Source organism: Girardinichthys multiradiatus, chromosome 22 (assembly GCF_021462225.1).
Source record: "Girardinichthys multiradiatus isolate DD_20200921_A chromosome 22, DD_fGirMul_XY1, whole genome shotgun sequence".
Lineage (NCBI taxonomy): Eukaryota > Metazoa > Chordata > Actinopteri > Cyprinodontiformes > Goodeidae > Girardinichthys > Girardinichthys multiradiatus.
The window spans coordinates 39,893,771-39,913,889 of record NC_061814.1 but is presented as its reverse complement, the minus strand read 5'-3'; the positions used below and the strand labels follow the sequence as shown (position 1 = coordinate 39,913,889).

Below are 20,119 nucleotides of genomic sequence, written 5' to 3'. Positions count from 1 at the left end.
GATAAGTAAAGCTGAGTATCATCACCATAACAGTGAAAATGTATTCTATGCTGCCTGATAATTTAACCTATTGGAAGCATATATATAGTAAAGAGAATTGGCCCAAGTACTGAACCCTGTGCTACTCTACAATTAACCCTGGAGTTTAAAGATGATTTATCATTTACATGAACAAACTGGAATCTGTCAGACAAATACGATTTAAACCAGCCTAGCGCTGTTCCCCTGATCCCTACAGCATATTCCAGCCTTTCTAAGAGAATATTGTGATCGACTGTATCAAATGTAGCACTGAGATCTAACAGAACCAGAACAGACACAAGTCCATTATCTGAGGCCATAAGAATATCATTAGTGACTTTCAGCAGAGCTGTTTCAGTGCTATGATGAGCTCTGAAGCCTGACTGAAACTCTTCAAACAGGTCATTGCTGTGTAAATGCTCACACATTTGATTAGCAACAATTTTCTCAAAACTTTAAAATAAGAATGGAAGATTGGATATAGGTCTGTAATGTTTCAAGTCATCTCGATCAAGTGAAGGTTTCTTAAGTAAAAGTTTAATTACAGCTACCTTAAAAGCCTGTGGTACATATCCATTTACTAAAGATAGATTAATCATATCTAAAATGGGGGCTTTTAATCCAGCACAAACCTGCATATGCAAAATACGGTACGATCCCTGCAGGTAGCGTATCAGATTGTATCTTCAACTAAGCCTTAGTAATGAGAAAAAGTTGTCATGGCTTATCGCCATCACTACGCTATAGCATTTGAGCTATGAACACTGTTGTGACCGAGGACTTTCCCGAATAAAATACTAGTGTGTGTGTACATATACATAATGCATACGTGTGCAATTTCATTTTTTTTTTTTTTTTTATTATTCTAATTCATTAATTAAAATGTTTACTTGTCTATAAAACCAAATAAGGCCATCAAACTAGCAGCCCAAACTATGTAGGGAAATGTGAATAACAGGATAAGCGTTTGTGACCAAGGGCTGGCTATGAAGTTCTTATTCTCGGGTCTGAACAGCAGTTTCTATTGAACCTGAGGCTCACAGAGCATCAGTGAGGGGAGCACCTTGCCCTGATCGTCAGACGGGAAACAGCTCCTCCCCGCTTCCCTCCTGTCTGCCACGCAAATCTGAGGCTGTGGCGTGGCCACGGCGCTCCTCCTGTACACAGCCTCGGAGACAGAGCAGAGTCATCTGCTTTGAATAAATAAGCTCTCCGTTCTGGTAGCTAGTTGTCTGCTCGCTTCCGAACGAGTCAGTGATGACAGTGACCGTGGGAAGGGACGGACGCTTTTCTTCTGCTGGGACCGGCGGTGCGCAGGAGCGCGCTCCGGCATTCAGCATAATCTACATCCTCCGCTCCTGCGATCAACCCCAACCCGAGAGATGCGCTCAGATCAGCACCAAACCCTCCGTAAGAGGTAACCACATTTTCTATACTTTATCTACGTGAAATGATACGGAGCGATGCTTTTATGCAGCGTTTGACTAAATAATTGCTTCACCCAAAATGTAACGGTTAATATGCTGATAAAAAAAATCTACTTATCTGTTTGCTGTGAGCTGAATCTCCTGTGTCTGAGCTTATCCTTCCCTCAATTGAGCGCTTTGTCTTCTCTCTGCAGTTCGCATTTAAACCCTCTGTAATGGAGTATTGATCAAACTAATTAAAATGCTACATTCAATAAATTAGCACCAGAAGCTCCCAGGGGCGCATTATTCGGTGGGATTATCCCCTTTTGAGTGTGACAGAAACTAGTTCCTTTAAAAGTTTTGCCAGAAATTCGTAAAGTTAGGGTGTTTAAAGATGAATTGGAACATAAACAAAGTTCTGCACCCAACCCCGAGCACTGGTACAAGTATAAAAAGTGTCTAATCTCATGCTGTAGTCACAGGGTAGACTCAATCAGACAAGAGCAGCTGATGATAATTACCACTCTCCAGCTCTTGGTGGAAATGTGGCCCTGCACATACTGCCTACCCTTCACAGCATCACATCTCTTATATCTGATGTCAGACCAGCCAAGTGAAATTCCACTGGATGCAAATTGCCACAGGCTGTGCAACAATTCACCTTTGATTATGAGCGTGTGGGTGTTGGCTTTATGCAAGTTGGAGCCTTCAGCTTGCACAATTTCTCAAAGGCATAGTTAGTATTTAACTGGAAAAAGTTGTGTAATGAAACATAAGGTGCTGGTTATCAGTCTTAGTCTGATCCTGTCCTGCAGCTCAAAGTTGCTTTTAATTGGTTTGTATTTAAAGTAGGTTCAACCTTTTTGTAGTAGTTCAATCTGGAGTTGCACAACAATCCTCCTGAGAAAGAAGTGCATTGATGATGTTTATACAGCCCCTTCATAGGTTTGGACAGCTCATTACATTGAGATATGTTAAATCTAAATAGCAATTTACAGCTTCTTTTGATCTGTATGCAGCTGACTTTTAGTTATATTTCAGATTTGTCAGATGAGCATTCCCTTGTTGCTAGTAAATGCACAGAAAGATCACTGTGCTAAAAAGGTTGTTCATTACAATAATGACAACATTTATTGCCTTTCTGGTAAAGATGTGCAAAAAGCCTTAAAATAGTCTTTTATTGCAGTAGCATAGTCACACACTGAAATGTTTAGAAAAGAACAACCTTTAAGTTGGGTAAATTTATTCAGAGGGCAAAAAAATTATGTTATGAAATAATTGTTTTGAGCAAAATCACCAGTGGCCCTATTATTGGTACCTTTTAATGAACCCTTTAAAATAAATGTAACCAAAGCATTTTTAAATGTATACTTTACTTTTTGAGGTTCATAAGCCATCAGGAACTTTAAATGAATAATTCATAATTTTCTGTTTCCCAGAGATATATTATGGCCTGGCTTGTCTCCACCAAACTGATTCCAGTGTTAAACTGGTTCTACTGCTTGCTTAACACCAGTTCTTTATGTTTCCAACTGATGCAAGCTCTGGCACCAACACCGTCTCCATTTTGGCTCCTACTCTGAACTGTACAAAAGGAAATAACTTTTTTTTTTCAGATGCTAGGGATGGCTCATAGAACCTAATGATCAAAAAAATGGTTCCTTTTGTTAAACTCACCTGTAAATGTTTAAATAGGTCTTTATTAGCCAATATAGTATATGTTAGACTTTGGCATCTAGGCTATGATATCATCACTCCATTACCATGCTGCTTAACAAGTCATGGAGTAATGAGTGCATCTCTTCCCCCCTTAGCCTGTCTTCTGCATGTTAGGAACTGAGGAGAGGGTCTCTGACCTCAGAGCTCCAGGGAGTTGCTGGGGTGGCTGAAAAGAACCAAGCAGAATCTGGCAGCAGCAGTGGGCAGACAGAAGCACCACATGATATGCAGAGTGCTGCAGGATGCTTTGTAGCCTACATAGGCCACCCAAATTGGTAGGTTAGGCTTAATTTATTCTGAAGAGTTTGTAAAAGATCACATATGAAACACCATCTAAGCTCTACTTGACTGCCGAATCGAGCTTGCAGGTATAACCTCATTTTTTAGTTCCACATCTAAAACTATTGAGTTAGTTCAAAAATAATAAAAGTTAATCCTCTACAAACATACAAAATAAACTGGCAGAGGTTCAAACATCTTACAACTGCAACTGCTTTGGTGGAAAAACCCATAAGGCCCATATTTTACCCAGGATGAACAAGGACCCAAGTAATTTTTTTTTTTTCACAATGCAAAGTGAACAGGATGGTAAGGGAGATATATGTATAAAAAACTCCAAAGCTACTTGTTGGAGAACTGCAGCATAAAGTAATATATGTGGTCACCAAGTCTCCATACCAATCATTAGATGCTGCATGCCAGGTGGTTGTTTAGAAGTTGTGATTGTATAAGAAAAATAGATTTTTAACCAATAAATAAATTCTGTAAAGCATTCACACAAGTTTGATTCCTCTAAACCTTTCAGTGCGAGATTACCCAACTGTAATAAAAGACATATTTTATTGCTTTTTACACATTTTAATATTGGATCCAAATAAATGTTACTGGCAATGTTTGGTAACATTTGTAAAAAAATAAAAACAAAACATTTATAAATGAGTAACACAAATAGCACATGGTTAAAAGACTTCATAAGAGGAAATAATTTGGTACGAAAATCAGATGTATATTGAAAACAAAGGGCAGGCTAAACTGAAAGAGAGGCCACCCTCATTATTTTTATACCTGACTAATCAACATGAATGGGTCAACTCAGTCTCCCACCACTTTCATTTGGATCTTTTCCTATAATGAACTGAAAAAACAGAACTGGGGTTCTAGACATTACAACAGGGCTGGATTGACAATAAGCAAATGTTTCTGATTCTGACTGTAAATATGGCAGTGGTTCTGAGATGTGTTATGATTTTTAAATCCCCCAGAGAATCCTCAAGGTGTCTATTTGATGTATGACTGGACAAACACCTGGGGTCAGTGTTCACAACAATATGAGCAGAGTTCCATATGGGAATGACAGAATAAAAGAGGAGAATCCATTTCTTGTATACAAAGTCTCATTATTAGGTTTGTGTTTGATGGAGTTTATCCAATTGACTCCACTTGAGCAGAGATGGGGGAGGAGGAAAGGAAAAACAAAACAAAAGTGCGTTTTATTTTCCACATGTTCTCCTAATCACAAGCAATCCAAACTAACAAGAGAATGGGATTAATATTTGATGAGTTTCTGTTAGTTTTCATCCTTTAATGCAGCAATCAGCTGGGGCATACAGGAAATTTGTTAAAAATGCAAATAAATTCCAGAGTTGTTCTCTTTTCATTATTGTGGGGGCTGGTTAAGATGCCATTATGAATCCAACTTTAAATACTGTCATATGTGCAAAAGCGCATTTACAAATCTGAGGAAAAGGGTAAGTGTAACTGGAGAAATCCAAATATACATGTGCCTGGCTGCAGAGGCTTCTAAAATGCTTTGTTTTATCTAAAATCATCCATAATCTGTGCTCTGATAAATGCATTTGCATGTAAGCTTATTTATTCTCCTTGTAGTCCTAGCAAAAAGTGTTATCTTTTTTTGTTAAAAGTAGGGAAAAGGTACTTCAAGTGAGGCCCCTCATAATCAAGCAATATCTACAGCTGAATTAATATTAATGCACTTTAAAAATACACTAGTCTTGGTAATACTTTTAACCAAGGACCACTAGTGACATCTAATGGTGAAATTGTAGATTGCAAACAACAGAAAATACTCCATCCCATCCTTTTCTAAATTTATACTATTGTTGATATACCTTTCATTTCAGTGCCTATACAAACATAATGTAGCAATAAGTTAAAAACCTAATATGCATTCGTCACTGTAACATATCTAATAAAAAGTAAACCAGGGTTAGGGCAGGCAAATGAGGTACAGAGATGAGATCACCTTTAGAATAAAATGTTGGCAAAAAGATGTTTGAAAAAGTTTGAATACAGGAGCACTCACCTAAGCGTAATGAGGGGCGTACAGTTCCAGAAATTGACATAGCAGTCTTTCTGCAATATAAATTGCTAAGAGTACAATAACAAGCAGAATACACAATGATTTAATAATAGACAAACTTGGAGTGATGAGTTAAATCAGAGTCAATCTTCAGTCCTCGAGGGCTGGTGTTCTGCAACTTTTAGATGTGTCCCTGCTCCAGCACACCTCAATCAAATATTTAGGTCATTAGCAGGACTCTGGAGAACTTGACTGCATACTGAGGAGGTTATCCAGCCATTTCATTCAGGTATGGTGGACCAGGGACACATATAAAAGTTGCAGGACACCGACCCTCGAGGACTGGAGTTTGACACCCCTGAGTTAAATGTTAGTACTGCTGTCAGAACACGAGTTGGTGCAGCACTACATATATGATCCACAACAATGGAAAGACTGAAGTGAATGAGCAACCATGGGGCCGCCATGGGGATCCATTTTAGGATGTTGTTTCTATTGCTGTGATTTTGGTCATGTTAAATGAGGTCACCATGCTGTAGTAGTGGAGCAAAGAAATCATTTTTCTTTTTAGGGCTTTGTCTTTCAAGACATTTACTGGAAAATACTAATGTAAACAAACAGCATGGGATCTTCCAGAGGTAGCCACCATCAAGGTGGCATTTACGGCCCCTAAACACTTTCCTTTATGAATACAACATAAACATATAATACAACATTCTATGATTTTTTTTATACGTGTTCATTTGTTTCTGTTTATAAATATTTGTGTTGTGGTGAAAAAGTATGTAATCTGATTCCGGTCACCAGCCTATTTGTCAGTGTATCGGTATTGCAAGTTGAGATTGTGTGTGGAAGAGGTACCATACTGTTTTAAATATATGGATCTTTGGAAAGTAAGACAAAAGTTTCTGCTTTAACATTTCTGCTAACTAAAAACTGTAGTAATAAAATTAGATCAACAGTAACTTGAATAAATACTAAAGTCATTGGGTTCCAATCCTCTGGTGACTATACGGTCACATCGTTGGAAAATACCAGAACATATCAATATTTTATCTGTGTCCAGTTAAATAGAATCTGTCTGCTGTCATGTGTTTGATGATTGGCTAAGATCCTAGCTAATAATCATTAAGGTCACTTTCAAACCTCTGAGTTTAGTCGTCACTGCCCTCCTCAGTAGACTGTGTGCATAAGTTCAGATCTGAGCTGTCTGACATTGCGGATCCTCACTTGTGATGGCCTCTTTATTTCGGATATTTAGACATCTGTGATTAGGTCACCCAGGCGCAATCACTCACCCAGCATTGTGATATTAATGTCATACAGAGGTTATTTTATTTGTTGGCTGGGTCTTCTGTCTGCTTCCCCTGTGGAGTGATTACTGATCAGGCCAGCATTTTCATACCAGCCCTGTGGGAGGAAATTAGAGGATTAGTAGCAACTTCTGCTTATTCCCTTCATATCTTCCAGGCTTCCAAATCCTATGGAAGCCATTGTTATTTTAAGTAGCTTGGCAATTGAGTCTAGAGGCAAGCTTGCACTCCCCCAAGCCTTCAGAGGAACAGAGCCACAGTGAGTTAGCATTTTGGAGCTATAGCTTTTCCTGCGATTCATGTCCTTTCATGATGTGAAAATGAGCAACTGAGAAAGGGCTGTGAAGCTGGCTGCCAGGACCTCTTCACTCCATCCCTTTAGTTCATGCATAATAGATAAGTGACTGCAACTTACAGTACCAGGGTATAACTAGGCTAATGCTCAGATTTGCATATTTGTGCCAAATTCCATAATTCATGACTGCACAGTAGGCAGCAATCCAGAGTGCAAAGTCTCACATTTGCCCATGTGATCGTCACCATACATCAGTAGTCGTAATTCAGTGTGTCGGCTAACATAAACTTAGGAAAAGGTAGCATACTGTGCCAAGCTGCTGGAGCTGTGTCCTCATTATCAAAAGCCTCCGTGTCCAAGCTCAGCCTTTGGGAAAAACGTATTAAAGGCACAAAGAATTTGATGACGGAGTCATCCAACAGGTTGTTTTCTGCTTAATTTACTGTCATTCTAAAGTGAAGGCACGGAGGCTTGGAGTGGGTGGAAGAGGAGACGAGAGAGTGTGCAGGGGCCTTTTGAGTGAATAGATCTCACAAGCCACTTTTTCATCAAGAGGTTGAAGGGAGGCCCGACGCAGCCATCATTGCCTTGTGTTATAAAGTAGATTTATCATTCCACTTGATGATGGGCAAAGTTATTTATTCATTACTTTTGTTCCTCGCTTGCCACAGATAAGACAGGCGCATGCCAGTTCTATTAATCATTATTGCTGACAGTCTGTCATATACTCTTTATTAAAAACATCTAGATAAAGAGAAACACTATGCATTTCAGAGGTTTATATACAGTAATCATGGGAATGACTGCCAGTATAATTTGTAGGCTGTAAATTATTTATTTGAGCTGTTCTTTTCAAGGGTGTTTATTATAGATACAACTTCACTGATCTTTAGGAAAAGAATTGGGTGAATTAATTAGAATGTACTGTGGATTTTCTCGAATCTACAAATGTCACAATTATATATATATACAAGCCAAAAAATTTTCATATCGTGCATTATTGTGTGCTTAAATGTCTCATCCATGTCTTCTAGCCATCAGCATGCATCTGATAATTCTGGCTCAATATTTAACCACTGTTCTCTAATGAATTGGTAGAGCTTTAAGTTGTTTGGTTTGTTGCTATGGACTCTAGTTTTAAGCACATTCTAGTAATTTTCAGTAAGGCTGAGGTCTTGGTTTAGTAAGGTCCTTCTAAAGCTTCATGCTAGCCTGCTTTATTTATTCCAAAAAAGTGTTCCTTTCAACACACAAATATGTCTCAAGTTTCAACCATCTAACTTTTGCTTTAGGGAGATGTTAAAGATTTGGAGGTAGTCCTCCTCCCTTATTATTCCATCCATGCAATGCATCATTACCAATGGCAACAAAAACACCCCCTTAACCCTATGCTACCATGAGTGTACTTGACAACTTGTACAGTGTTGTCAGATTTTAAATCTTCACCTGGACTCTCCCAAACATACATATTGTAATTGTGGCAAATTAGCCTAGTCTTTATTCCCTTTCAGATCATAGTTTCATGATAAAGCACAACCACGTATGCCCTTACAACTTGGCAACAGTCACTTGAACGCTATACATAAGATGTACTTCAGACCTACACTACCGGTCAAATGTTTTAGAACACCTTTCTCACTAAATGGGTCTCTTTATTTTTCATGACTATTTAAATTGTAGCTTCTCACCAGAGACAACAAACCTGTGAATGAATATGGTAAACAAAAAGTGGGAAATAACTAAACATTTTATATTTTAGATTATTTCAAAATAGCCACCCTTTGCTTTGATGACCGCTTTGATCTCTTAGCGTTCTCTCCCTGAGCTTCATGAGGTGGTCACCTGAAATGGCTTTCCAAAGAGTCTTGAAAGAACTTCCCAGACGTCCATTGAGAGACGGCCAGAGGTTAATATTTCAGTCATTACAGCAAAGGGCGGCTATTTTAAGGATTCTTAAATGCAACATATTTAAAGTTATTTTACAATCTTTGGTTTGCTGCATAATTGCATATGTGTCTATTCACTGTTTTAAAGCATTTATTGAGAAGCCACGTACAATGTAAATAGTCATAAACATAAAGAAAACCATTAAAGGAGAAAGGCGTTCCAAAACCTTTGACCTGTAGTGTATATTTATCTGAGCTCCGTTTCATGGTCTTCATGCATACTGTCCAAATGCAGTTTTTTTGAAACACAGTGGTTTTGCACTACCCCCAGCTCTGCTCACATTGCACCTGGAAACTCATATAAGGATGCAGCTGTCTTTGTTTTGTTTTATATATTAAGGATTGAAAGTGTGATAACAAAGGAGCTTTAGTCGCATCTTAGCATAGAACCTTTCTCCAGAAGCCAAATGACTTGCCAGTGTGGTTGCAAATTTTAAACGAGCTTGAAGGTGTTGATTTTGAAGCGTGGGTCTTCTTTTCTGATCAGCACCCTCTCAGCACCCTGTGGAGTGTTTGGTTATGGTACAAGTTCCTCAGGGTCAACACAAACTGTTGGTGTACTATATGCACAGATTTGAGTGTGCATGCATAATGTGGACCCTGTAATGGTTAGAAGAAATTTACTAAAACTCAAACGTGTATGTATAATGATTCCACAATGAAAAAAGAAGGGCTCACACAGTATGGAAAAATCCATAATAACTGTCTATAATTAAATTAATGTCTTATTGGCCTGGAGGATAATAATTAAACATTATTGCTGCTCACACTTATTACCAGTTAGAACTATAAACAGTCAATAGCGAATCGGTGTGATAAAGGCTTCATAAATAAAATGTTTTTAACAGTTAAATTTAGAACAGATTTTAAAGATGTTATCTAAGTTGGTCATAAATCTAGTCAACATGATGACCAAACAATGTCATGTCCAGGTTGATCATTTCTTCTTCCCCATGTAGGCTTTCTTGAAAATGATATAGCAGAAAAAGTATAGAAGTAGAAACAGCTTCAAAGAGTTAAACTCATACACCTCACAATACAACATTCATAACACAAAAAGTTCATAAATTTAAAAAAAAATAGAGAGAATGTATGTAAATTTAATCAATATTATTTTTTTGACACAAAACAATATAAAAATAGTGTTTGTCTTATAATTGACAAAATCCTTCTGCTCTTCTACTATGAGTAGATTTAGGGAAGTGATTATTTTGACCTAATCATAATTTCTATGCAAATTTCATAACTTCAAGCCACATGAACTGTGATACTTGCTGGATTTCCCAGATGGTATTTATTTGTGTAAGGCGAAAGAGTTTCCACTACAGCAGAAATCTCAGATGGTGAAACGTAGTCTGGATCAGGACCCAGCCTGTGGGTTGTGACAGAATTATAATTTTTTTTAACCACATTTAGTTAGCCTTTGGAAAATTAGAGACAGTTAAGCCTGGGAAAAATACTAAATCATAAACTGTAAACTCTGCAATAGTGCCTGTAGTAGGAGAAGAATGGAAGTCAGAAGCATTTCATGTAGACTTAAACGACTCAGATGTTTATCAGTTGAGAGTTTGAAACCTGTTTGATTCATATGTTCAGAGACAAGAAACACTTGCAATGTAAGTTACCACAAAATTAATCACAACGTCTCAGCATAATTCTGAAATTAGAGCACAGAGAGTTAATCATCAAAAGAACCCACTTTAACTCATGTATCCTGATGCTGACAGCCACATGCACACACACCCCTTGGCTCCCCATCAGTATACTGGATTTGGAGTCAATTTAAGACTTAACCAACTAGGAGATGTTTAGGTATGCCTGTAAAAAATGAACAAAAAAAAAAAAACAGATCGTTTGTCTTATTTTTCCTAAAATCAGATCTTTTATATTCAGATGCCTGAATGAAGTATTATTATACTTTTAATAGATAGCCATATTTTATTTATTTTATATTCTAGACCCCTTCATGAGAAAAATGTAATTGAGCAGACTTTCATCCAGTGATGAACAACTTATATTAAGGTGTGTACAGTTATTAGGCAGTTTCTTTTGCTCATTTAAAATGGGCCAAAAAGAGATTTAGCCAAAACAAAACAATCAAAATATGAAAAATACATTTCTGAAAACTGCAGCATTCCTGAAATAGCTAAGCCATTGAGGTATGCTTCCTGAGCAATTACATATTATGTTACATATGATCAATACGGTTTTAAAAATAAAGAAAAGAAAATAACTTCAAAATGCTTGAGAAGAATTAAACTTACCAGGAACCCATTGTTGTTCAGTGCTGTGAAATTTCTAAAATGTAATCTACCTGCGGTGTCCAGAAGTACAAGTTGTTTAGTCCTGAGCCTAAGGTAAGAAAGGCTTAAGACTACTGCTGAACAAGTGAAATGAGTTTAAACCTCAAGACAGGACTTAAAATTATATAACAAAATATTTTTCAGAGGTTTCTTACTTTCTTCAGCCTGTGGTAAATGAAAAGAAACTGACATTATTCAAGAAGATCATGTCTTTTACACAGGATAATGTAATATCACATTCATCCAGGTTCCTCTTCCCCTTGGCTAGTCAGAGATGACAAAATAATGTCATGGCCCTCTTTGTCACCTTACTGAAACCCAAGTGAACACCTTTTGGCCCTTCTGAAGCATGAGATTCATACCCAGGAATGGCAGCACAGCTCCTCAGGTGTATTTGAGGCTCTGTTTGCTGATGCACAAAAAACTGATCTTGAACAGATCAGGAATTTTTGAGACTCTACAGATGAAAAGCTGATATTATGTAGTAAATGTTCAAGGCATGTAAAAAGGGGGTGTGAATTTTGAATTAACCATTTGTTAAATTTAGTCTAAAAATCTAAAAAAAAAATTGTAAGATGGATTGCGTTGTTTTATATTTTTCTTCAGTTACATAACTCTCCACATTGAGTTTCTTAATAATTTTGCACTAAAAAAGAATATTTCCTTTGATAATCATTCAGATTTCAGATTTCTTAATGTTCTTATTATTACTACTTGTATGTGTTTCATACAAACATCAATTCCCAGAAAAAAATGGCTTGTAAAATATTTGTGTACACTGCATGAAGTTAGAAGCATGGGAGAGACACAAAGTCAAGGAACCTTAAGATTTTACTTCATTTTCCCTCTGGCATTGTCTTGGCCATATGATAAATTTAATGTTTGTTATCTACCTGTGCTCTGATGGTTTGTTTTAGGATTAGGCATTGAAATCACTTTTAAAAATAACACTGCACACCTCCGCCACCCAACATAGGGTCACTGACACCCTAAAAGAAAACAAAATCTGCATCCAGATTGTGATCTGAGTCACCACCAAAATTTTATGAATTCTTCCTTGGGCTAAGACACGCCTCTGGTTAAAAAAAAAAAAAAAATCATAGGAATCTGTCTGTAACCAATTTCGTAAAGTTGATAAAACACAAACAGAGATACTATTTTAAAATAAATGTAAAGAAGAAAAGTGCCTCCAGAAACTACTTTTTTGTGTTAGGAATGATCTCAAGTAAATTAGCAGCACAGGTAGAATGTTACAAATTTCTCCAAAGAAAAATAAAGACAAAACAGAAACATTCTCTTTGTAAAAAGAATCAAATCTGACGCTGTCTTAATGATGTAGGGAATTCACCATGTATTTCTGTATAGATAATGGATATGTTTCTCTTGTCTTGAGATGTGAGTTGGAGCTGTATAAATGAACTGAATTGAAATGAACTCAACAGAATCTACTGAGCCTTATTTAAATTGCAATGCCCTGTAATAATCTTAGCATTTGCTTTTTACAACCCCAGACACATACCGATATGTTTATTGGACATTTATATGTTAGACTAAAACAAATTGTGAAGTAGAAGAAAATGGATACATCTTTTTCAAATGTTCTAAAAAATACCAAATCTGAAAGCTGTGGGTGCATTTGTAATCAGTCCTGTTTACTCTGAAATCCCTAAATAAACTCCAATGGCTAATGGACTTCAGAAGTCACTGATTTAGTAAAAAATATCCACCTGTTTGTAATTAATCTCCTCTGTAAAGACATCAGAGGTTTATCAGAAACATTGGTGAACACAACAGACAGGACAGAGATGACATTGTGGATAATTTCAAAGCAGTGTTAGGTTAAAAAAACAATATCTAAAGCTTTAGATAGGGATTTCATGGTGCACTCTTCAATGCATTATCTGAAAATGGAAGGAATATGGCACAAGCCTACAAAGACAGGATCATTTATCTGACATTCAACTGACAGGCCAGTCAAAGGGATTATCAATCAGAGTAGCAGCCGTCAGGTCCATCAAAACTCTGGAGGAGCTGCAACTCAGGTGGTGAGAGTTTGGATTGACATTTGTGGTTGTCACATGACGATGTAAAATGTGTATGGGGTAGTTTTAAAAGGTGCTGAATAGGAAACCAAAATACAATAAAACTAGAATGCACATTTGAACAAATATTCATTTTGTGACTAGGTGGACATGTATTTTCTGGCTGCAAACCTGAATAGATACACACCTGGATGTCTAAACGTGTGTCTAAATGTGTGTATCTTTGTATCTTGAGTAACAACATCTTGGAAAGTTCAATTTCAGGTTTAAGAACAGCAGTATTTCCCTCTGGGCAGCAGAAAGGCAGGAGATCTCTAGGGTTTTCTCCTTCCAAAAAAAAAAAACAAACAAGATGAACAGTTTCTTTCAGCACCTCGGAGAGCTCCTTGGAAGGCTTGAGAGCTTGTTGCAAAACCCTTTTTCTAAAAGCATGAATAAGACACATTAATCCTGGTCAGATCCCTTTCTCTGGATCCTACTTTGTGACATAGTCTTTGTATAATGCTTCCTTGCAGTGCATCTAACTGTGAAAGCTAGAGCTTTTTCATCTTAGAAGTCAATAGGCATAAATCTTTTATTTATTTAGAGAAACCCAGATCGTCTCTTGTGGAACAAATGTCAAGAGTTGATTCTAGTTAGAGTAGTAGGATTTCAAACCTTGGGAAGCGACTGATGCTTGACATTTTGTTTCCATGGGTATTCATTTTGTCTTTGAAATGTTGCATGGATTCAGCTATCTTGTTAAATGACAAAAAATAAGCATTGAGAAACAATTTAATACATGAAACACTACCAAGGGTAAAATGCTTGAGCTCAGGCTCCTCAGACATAATTTGCCAAAAGAAAAATCACACATTTCTATCTGTTAAATTCTCTTACTCAGCTGCTAAAAGGTTTGCAGATCAACTCCAAAATAAATCAGCACATACGGCAAATATGTAGCATCTGAATCCAAACAAATCTCATCTCACATATGGAAATGATACAACATAAAAACATTAAAAAAAAAAAACTGAAGAAAATAATTGTGTTCATTTAAAATAGCCAAATTATATTTATCATTTACGGTACAGGTGTATCAGAGTGTATTGGAATATCATTAAAAGTAATTTCGTTCTGTAATTAATCTCAAAAGGATTTCATCTATAGTCCCAGAAATGGTTGGTTTTTCAATACCGGAATAAAGACTGACACTAAAGCCAACAACCTTACAAAACCACAAGAATATGACATGAAGTCCAAAACAAAAATGCAAATTTAACAAATACCCTTAAGGTTTAATGTATTCAAGTTTGATGATCCTTTAGATAACATTTAGGATGAGCCATTAAAATCTAATATGTGGAAAACTCTGTTAAAACTGGTAGTATTGATAACCTTTCAGCAGTAGGACAGCTTGTGATGCAAATCTGTTTAACCTTCTTAGAGTTTGGAATTATCCTAACATATAATCTGGTGGTACTTATTCACTTTCTAAATAATAATCCAAGGAAATCTGGTATAGGTAAGGCATATTAAAAGTATTTGTGTTTGTTGGGATGATCCAAGACCAGAGAGACATTGGCCCCGTCTTTCTAAAGCAACATCTTGTTGCATGTCCTTCTCCGTATGTTATAACCATTTAATGCAAGGCAAGAGGATTAAGGTGTGTGGGCTGTGATCCGCTTGGTTGCTCCGGACTTTTGTAAGGATTGGATTAAGCATTCGTTGATAAACCAACCTCTTTAGACCCACTGTCTTCATTGATCTTTCAAAGGTGATGCTAAAAGGTGAGCCTAAGTTATTTGGTTTGTTGCTTTTACATTTAGTTTAAAAAATAATGATTTATTTTTTAAAAAGCTGATTTAATAATTTTACCTGACTTTCTGGTAACTTACAATTTGAACTGTTGGTTATTTAATAATACAACTTTTGTTGAACTCTTGTCTTTTAAGGTCACCGTAAAAGGTTGTATAATTACTTTGTCTTTCTCAATCTTTACATTTGTGGTAAATTTAAGGGGTTAAGATAAAGTGTGTTCATATAAATGAAGATGAGATGATGCACAATACTTGGTTCAGGACAACAAGACGAGATGATATAATGAAAAAACCTTTTATAACAAGACGGGCTTGAACCATAATTTCAGCACAAATTACTTAAAAACAAGCTGTTCTCAATGAAACAGTGAGTTTTTATACAATATGAAAAATTGTCCATGCAAAAGATGTGCTTATCAGCTTTTCACTAAATTGGCAGTAAGTAGAAACATTTATTTTATAGATTATAAACAAAGAAAAATTATACAAACCATTAAATATGGACCTTGTTACTACTTGTCATATTTTATTTTGCCATAGATGCTAGTTGAACTATGCTGAACTATGTTGGTCTAAGTGTGAATAAATGAAACACAATTTGTTAAGCATCAAGTCCTGCCACACTAAAATATATATATCACTTGCACAGCACGTGATAGGTGCAAAATATACAAAGTTCTGCTGTGCAGCAACACATAACACATACTGACGTGTTATCAACACCTTATTTTATTTTAAATTTTTTGTATCAACTGACCATCTGAGGATGAAAATTAAATTCTCCATGAGTGCCTCGAAGTGGTCAAATAATTTGAACTAATCAGCAAGTAGGTCGGACTGCCTTCAGTTCAAGAGTTTAGCCAGTCAGTCTGAATTAGTGTGTGAGATTGAAACTCAAGGCAGATATACAACAGTGTGACGAGATGTTCAGTGGCAGTTCTTGCATGAATAGTGCCTGGGTGAGTCCTTTTTCTGCTGCTTATGCACAAATATCTGAAACATTGATGTATGAAAATGTTACCCAAAAACTGTATTTAAACAGCTTATCAACTGATGCACTCACGCCATACTCACATGTGCATTGGAAGAAAATTAATCAGTACAAATTGGTTAATCTTCGAATCTTTATTAAAGGCAGATTTTAAACTTCACCAAACTCTTTGTTGCATATTTATCAAGATAGATATAGATTTGAACTGCAACTTTGCTTGTTGGCAGAGAATTTGGACATTATTGAATAAATGACTAAATGCATTAAAGGAGCTGATAATAGGCTCTGGGGATCACAGTGAGAAAGGTTGTAAAATTAAGTAATTACTGACAGGTCTTTTCTTTTTAAGCTGCTGGTGTTTGAAATGATTTGAAAAAAAGTCTTTTAACTTAATGTTTGCTGGAGCAACAGATGCTGTGATTTAATGCAAGGCGCACCCGCATGGGAAAACTCATTGCCCAGCAAATTAAATCATTACCTCCCCGGTTGAAGTTAAATACGGAGAAATTACTCATTTAATGTCTGATTACTGGCTAATACAGCCATCTAAACAATGGCTGCTCCTTATTCCCATGAGGAAAGTCGACTGTTTTGCAAGACACAGCCACCAATAGCTCGTCAGGGTCACACCGGAGTTTTAATAAAAGACTCACACTAAGAAGTCAAAGAAATTCATCTGTTAGGATTCATTATGAGATGGCTCCCTAGTCTGGAGATTTGTCTTCATTATCCAACCGAGCACTGGGCAGATAACACCGCCTCATTTGCTTTCTGAGCTTCCATTTTCCCTCAAGCGATAATGCAGTGTCTCTTTTGTGGGCTGTGGTAAAGACAAGCAAGCCATTTTCGATATGCGGACTGGATTACAAAGGTTAATCATCAATTTATAGCTAATCTTTGTTAAATACCAAGAGAAGCATGGTCTGTGCTCAAAACAGATATTATCAGACAAACTGTGGAGCAATCCACTGTCTAAATGCAGAGGGAGATAGTTAATCTGGGCTTTAGAGCAGGCTCTGATGAGAAATGTAGCACACTTAACTAATTTTCCACTGTATGCTAAATTTAGGACTTCATTCTAAAGGGGCTAACCTTTTTGCCTTGCTTTAGAGGAGGATTGGTATGAGAAAACTCCCTTTCACCCATAAAACAGAACTTTCTGCCAACCTAACCCATGCGTCATTGTTAGGATAATTATGGACTTTTTAAAATATGCAATCAAGGAAGATTCCGCTCTCGTGTTTCAGAAAATAAGTAATTAATTTTCTTACTTTTTTCTTTTCATATGTCAACTGAGGACCACAGAATCCAAGTCATTATCTGCTCTCAACTGGTTAAAAATGTCTGCCAAGCTGGCTAATTAAAATCTGAGTGACTGTCGCCGTTTATCCCAAAGCATCTCTGTCAAAGGTGGAACTTTGTGATAAGAAATAGAAGATAAAATAAAATAAAAGGGAAATATTTACAGCCATGGTACAAAACTGCACCCCCTTTTAAATTCCACATTTTTAACAGTATTGTTCCAATTTATAAGTTGTACTTAGTTTTCAATCATTTATTTTTGTTTAGTAAGCAGAATTCTTGTCAAAATAAGCCTAAAATCATTCTTAAATACGCAGATGTTAAGGATGTAACATAAACTACAAGGATCATAAGATCAAATATGAAATAAGATTATAAATTCCTGTAACTTGTTTTTTGATGACTATAGCCTATCTGTCAGAGCTTCTGTATATCTCGTCCACTAAGATCAGATGCTCTTGGAGATCCAAGTCGAGAGGTGACGGAGCTTTTGCTGTTGCAGCAGGTCAGGTTGGTTTTATATCTCATTTGGTAATAAATTTCTACTCCTTGACCTTATTTGTGAGTTTTAAGTATATTATAAATAGATATGGTCATCGTCTTCCGTGGCCATCTGAATCTATGGTCCTTGTACAAAATATTGTAAATTGATTCAAAGTTTTAGGGTTTCAATAATTTAGTGTACATAATTTAATGTAAATAAAACAATTTATTTCTTAAAACAGGATTTTTCCCCACTGAAGAAATGTATTTGGATTTTTCAAAATCTTACAGTGTGAGATTATGTTACTGCACAAAAAGTTTAATTTTATTTTAAGGCTTTTTATATATCTTTACCAAGGTTGCCAATAAGTGCAAAGGGTGCTGGATTTTATTAAAATAAAAACAAAAAACAATATAAGCTTTATATTGTTTTGTCATACTTTTAGACTAATTAGATGAGACTAGTGTGAAACTTTGCATTTCCTTTCAACCGGAACCATTTAAAATAAATATAAAAACAATAAAGGGAAATGGAATCTGCTCACCTTGATGCGTAATGCAGTAATTCCATTGACAAGGCAGACTCCTTTAATAAAGATAAGCCTTGTAGAAAATCAATAAGCTGAACTAATTTAAAAAAGGGCTCAGACCTGTCTAGACAAACACAGCTCCAGCACCTAACCAAACATTTTAAAGGCCTCTTTCATCGATACTGTTTTCTCTACATCGCTATAAGGCACAGTTACAAAGCATACTGGCAAGTAATTCCACAAATACCCTATCTTCGATTCTTGTTATTCCCCCATTAGGCCCTTTGCTCCTGGGTCCACAAACTTCTCTAATTAAGAATTGGTTTCCGGCAGATTTGCACATAAAAACGGCCGCTGCTGCAGAACCTAGGGTGATAAAAGCAGTTATTGGAACCACGACCTCTTTCGCCTCTTATCTCCCATAAACTCTTCAGTTGGGTTTACAGGGCAGCGGAGGCAGTGGAACGAGCAATAAGCCAGAGGGGAATCGTGAGCGGGAATGATGACTTATTCATGAACAATGGCACAACAAGATTGCACAGATAAAACCTCACTATGAGAACTCTGTATAGAGCAGCTTGCAGTGTAGTCCTGATGAGCCTAACTGATCTTTGACTTGGCATCAGTTCTGCAAGCAAAAGGATACAGAGGGCATGAGCTCTTTTGAGAGAAATAAAGAAATAAAAAGCCACACTCATTAGCTTTATCAGGGTACTAACTTAAGCTCTTGGGTTCAGCATTACTCTGGCTTAGACAAAGCTCTGCTCTGCTATTAGAGTCACCCTGCTGAAGTGACATGCTGTTTTATTCCCTCTATCTTCTTAACCTGATTCTGTCACAGTGCCAGATCCGCAAATGAGTGGATACTGCCATTAAGTCACAGACTCATTCTTACAGTTTTATAAATGAGTGAATTATTTACATGTTCCTTACGTAACTACCATGCTGTTCTTTTCACATGCTAAAAACGACTTGGTGCTACTCGATCAGCAGTGTGGAGTCATAGCAAAAGCCAACGCTGTAAACAATTAGCAGGCACACAAAACAGAGTTACAGTAGATGGAACTAGGATGATCTGCATTCCCTCTCTGCCCACTGAAGCCTCTGAGATACTCTTGCCTGAGAGGCAGAGCATCAGCACGGGGAAATTGAGCTGGAGATTGTTATTATAGATAAACACTTCTTTTACAATCTAGTTTGCCCTGCAAGTAGAAAATTACAAGGCTGTTTGTCAACAATGAGCACAGAGGTTGACTGATTTTATTTGCCTGTGTGGTGCAAGTGGGCTTGGTCAAAATGAGACCCTCAGAAGTGCTTGTACAGTTTGTGTGCATTGTTAAAATGCCACAGTTAGTGATGGTTTTAGTTGTTTTATTTAGACACAGAAATTCAGTTTGTTCAGCTAAATTGTCAAAATTAAGAATATTTAAATACATTTTTTCCATGACCTAATAATTTATTAGGTGTATGAAAATATTTTAGACTGAGAAGAGTTTTCCCTTTGTCCTTCGTTAATAACCAGGAGTTATGGATGAAAATCATTCATTAAAACCTGAACACAACTATAGTGACACTGTATTATAATCAAAAACTGTAAACGGTAAAACAAAGCAGTAAGAAGCTAATCAATAAACAATAGCACAAAC

General features: G+C 36.6%; 1 protein-coding gene across 1 annotated transcript in view; it reads left to right on the top strand.

The window, feature by feature from the left end:
- Positions 1 to 1,051: 1,051 nt before the first annotated feature.
- Positions 1,052 to 20,119, top strand: part of hs3st1l1 (heparan sulfate (glucosamine) 3-O-sulfotransferase 1-like1) — a 34,358-nt gene continuing 15,290 nt past the window's right edge. The window contains exon 1 of the mRNA XM_047350709.1: positions 1,052 to 1,438. The gene's annotated coding sequence lies outside the window, so the exon portion shown is untranslated. The remainder of the gene's footprint in view (positions 1,439 to 20,119) is intronic.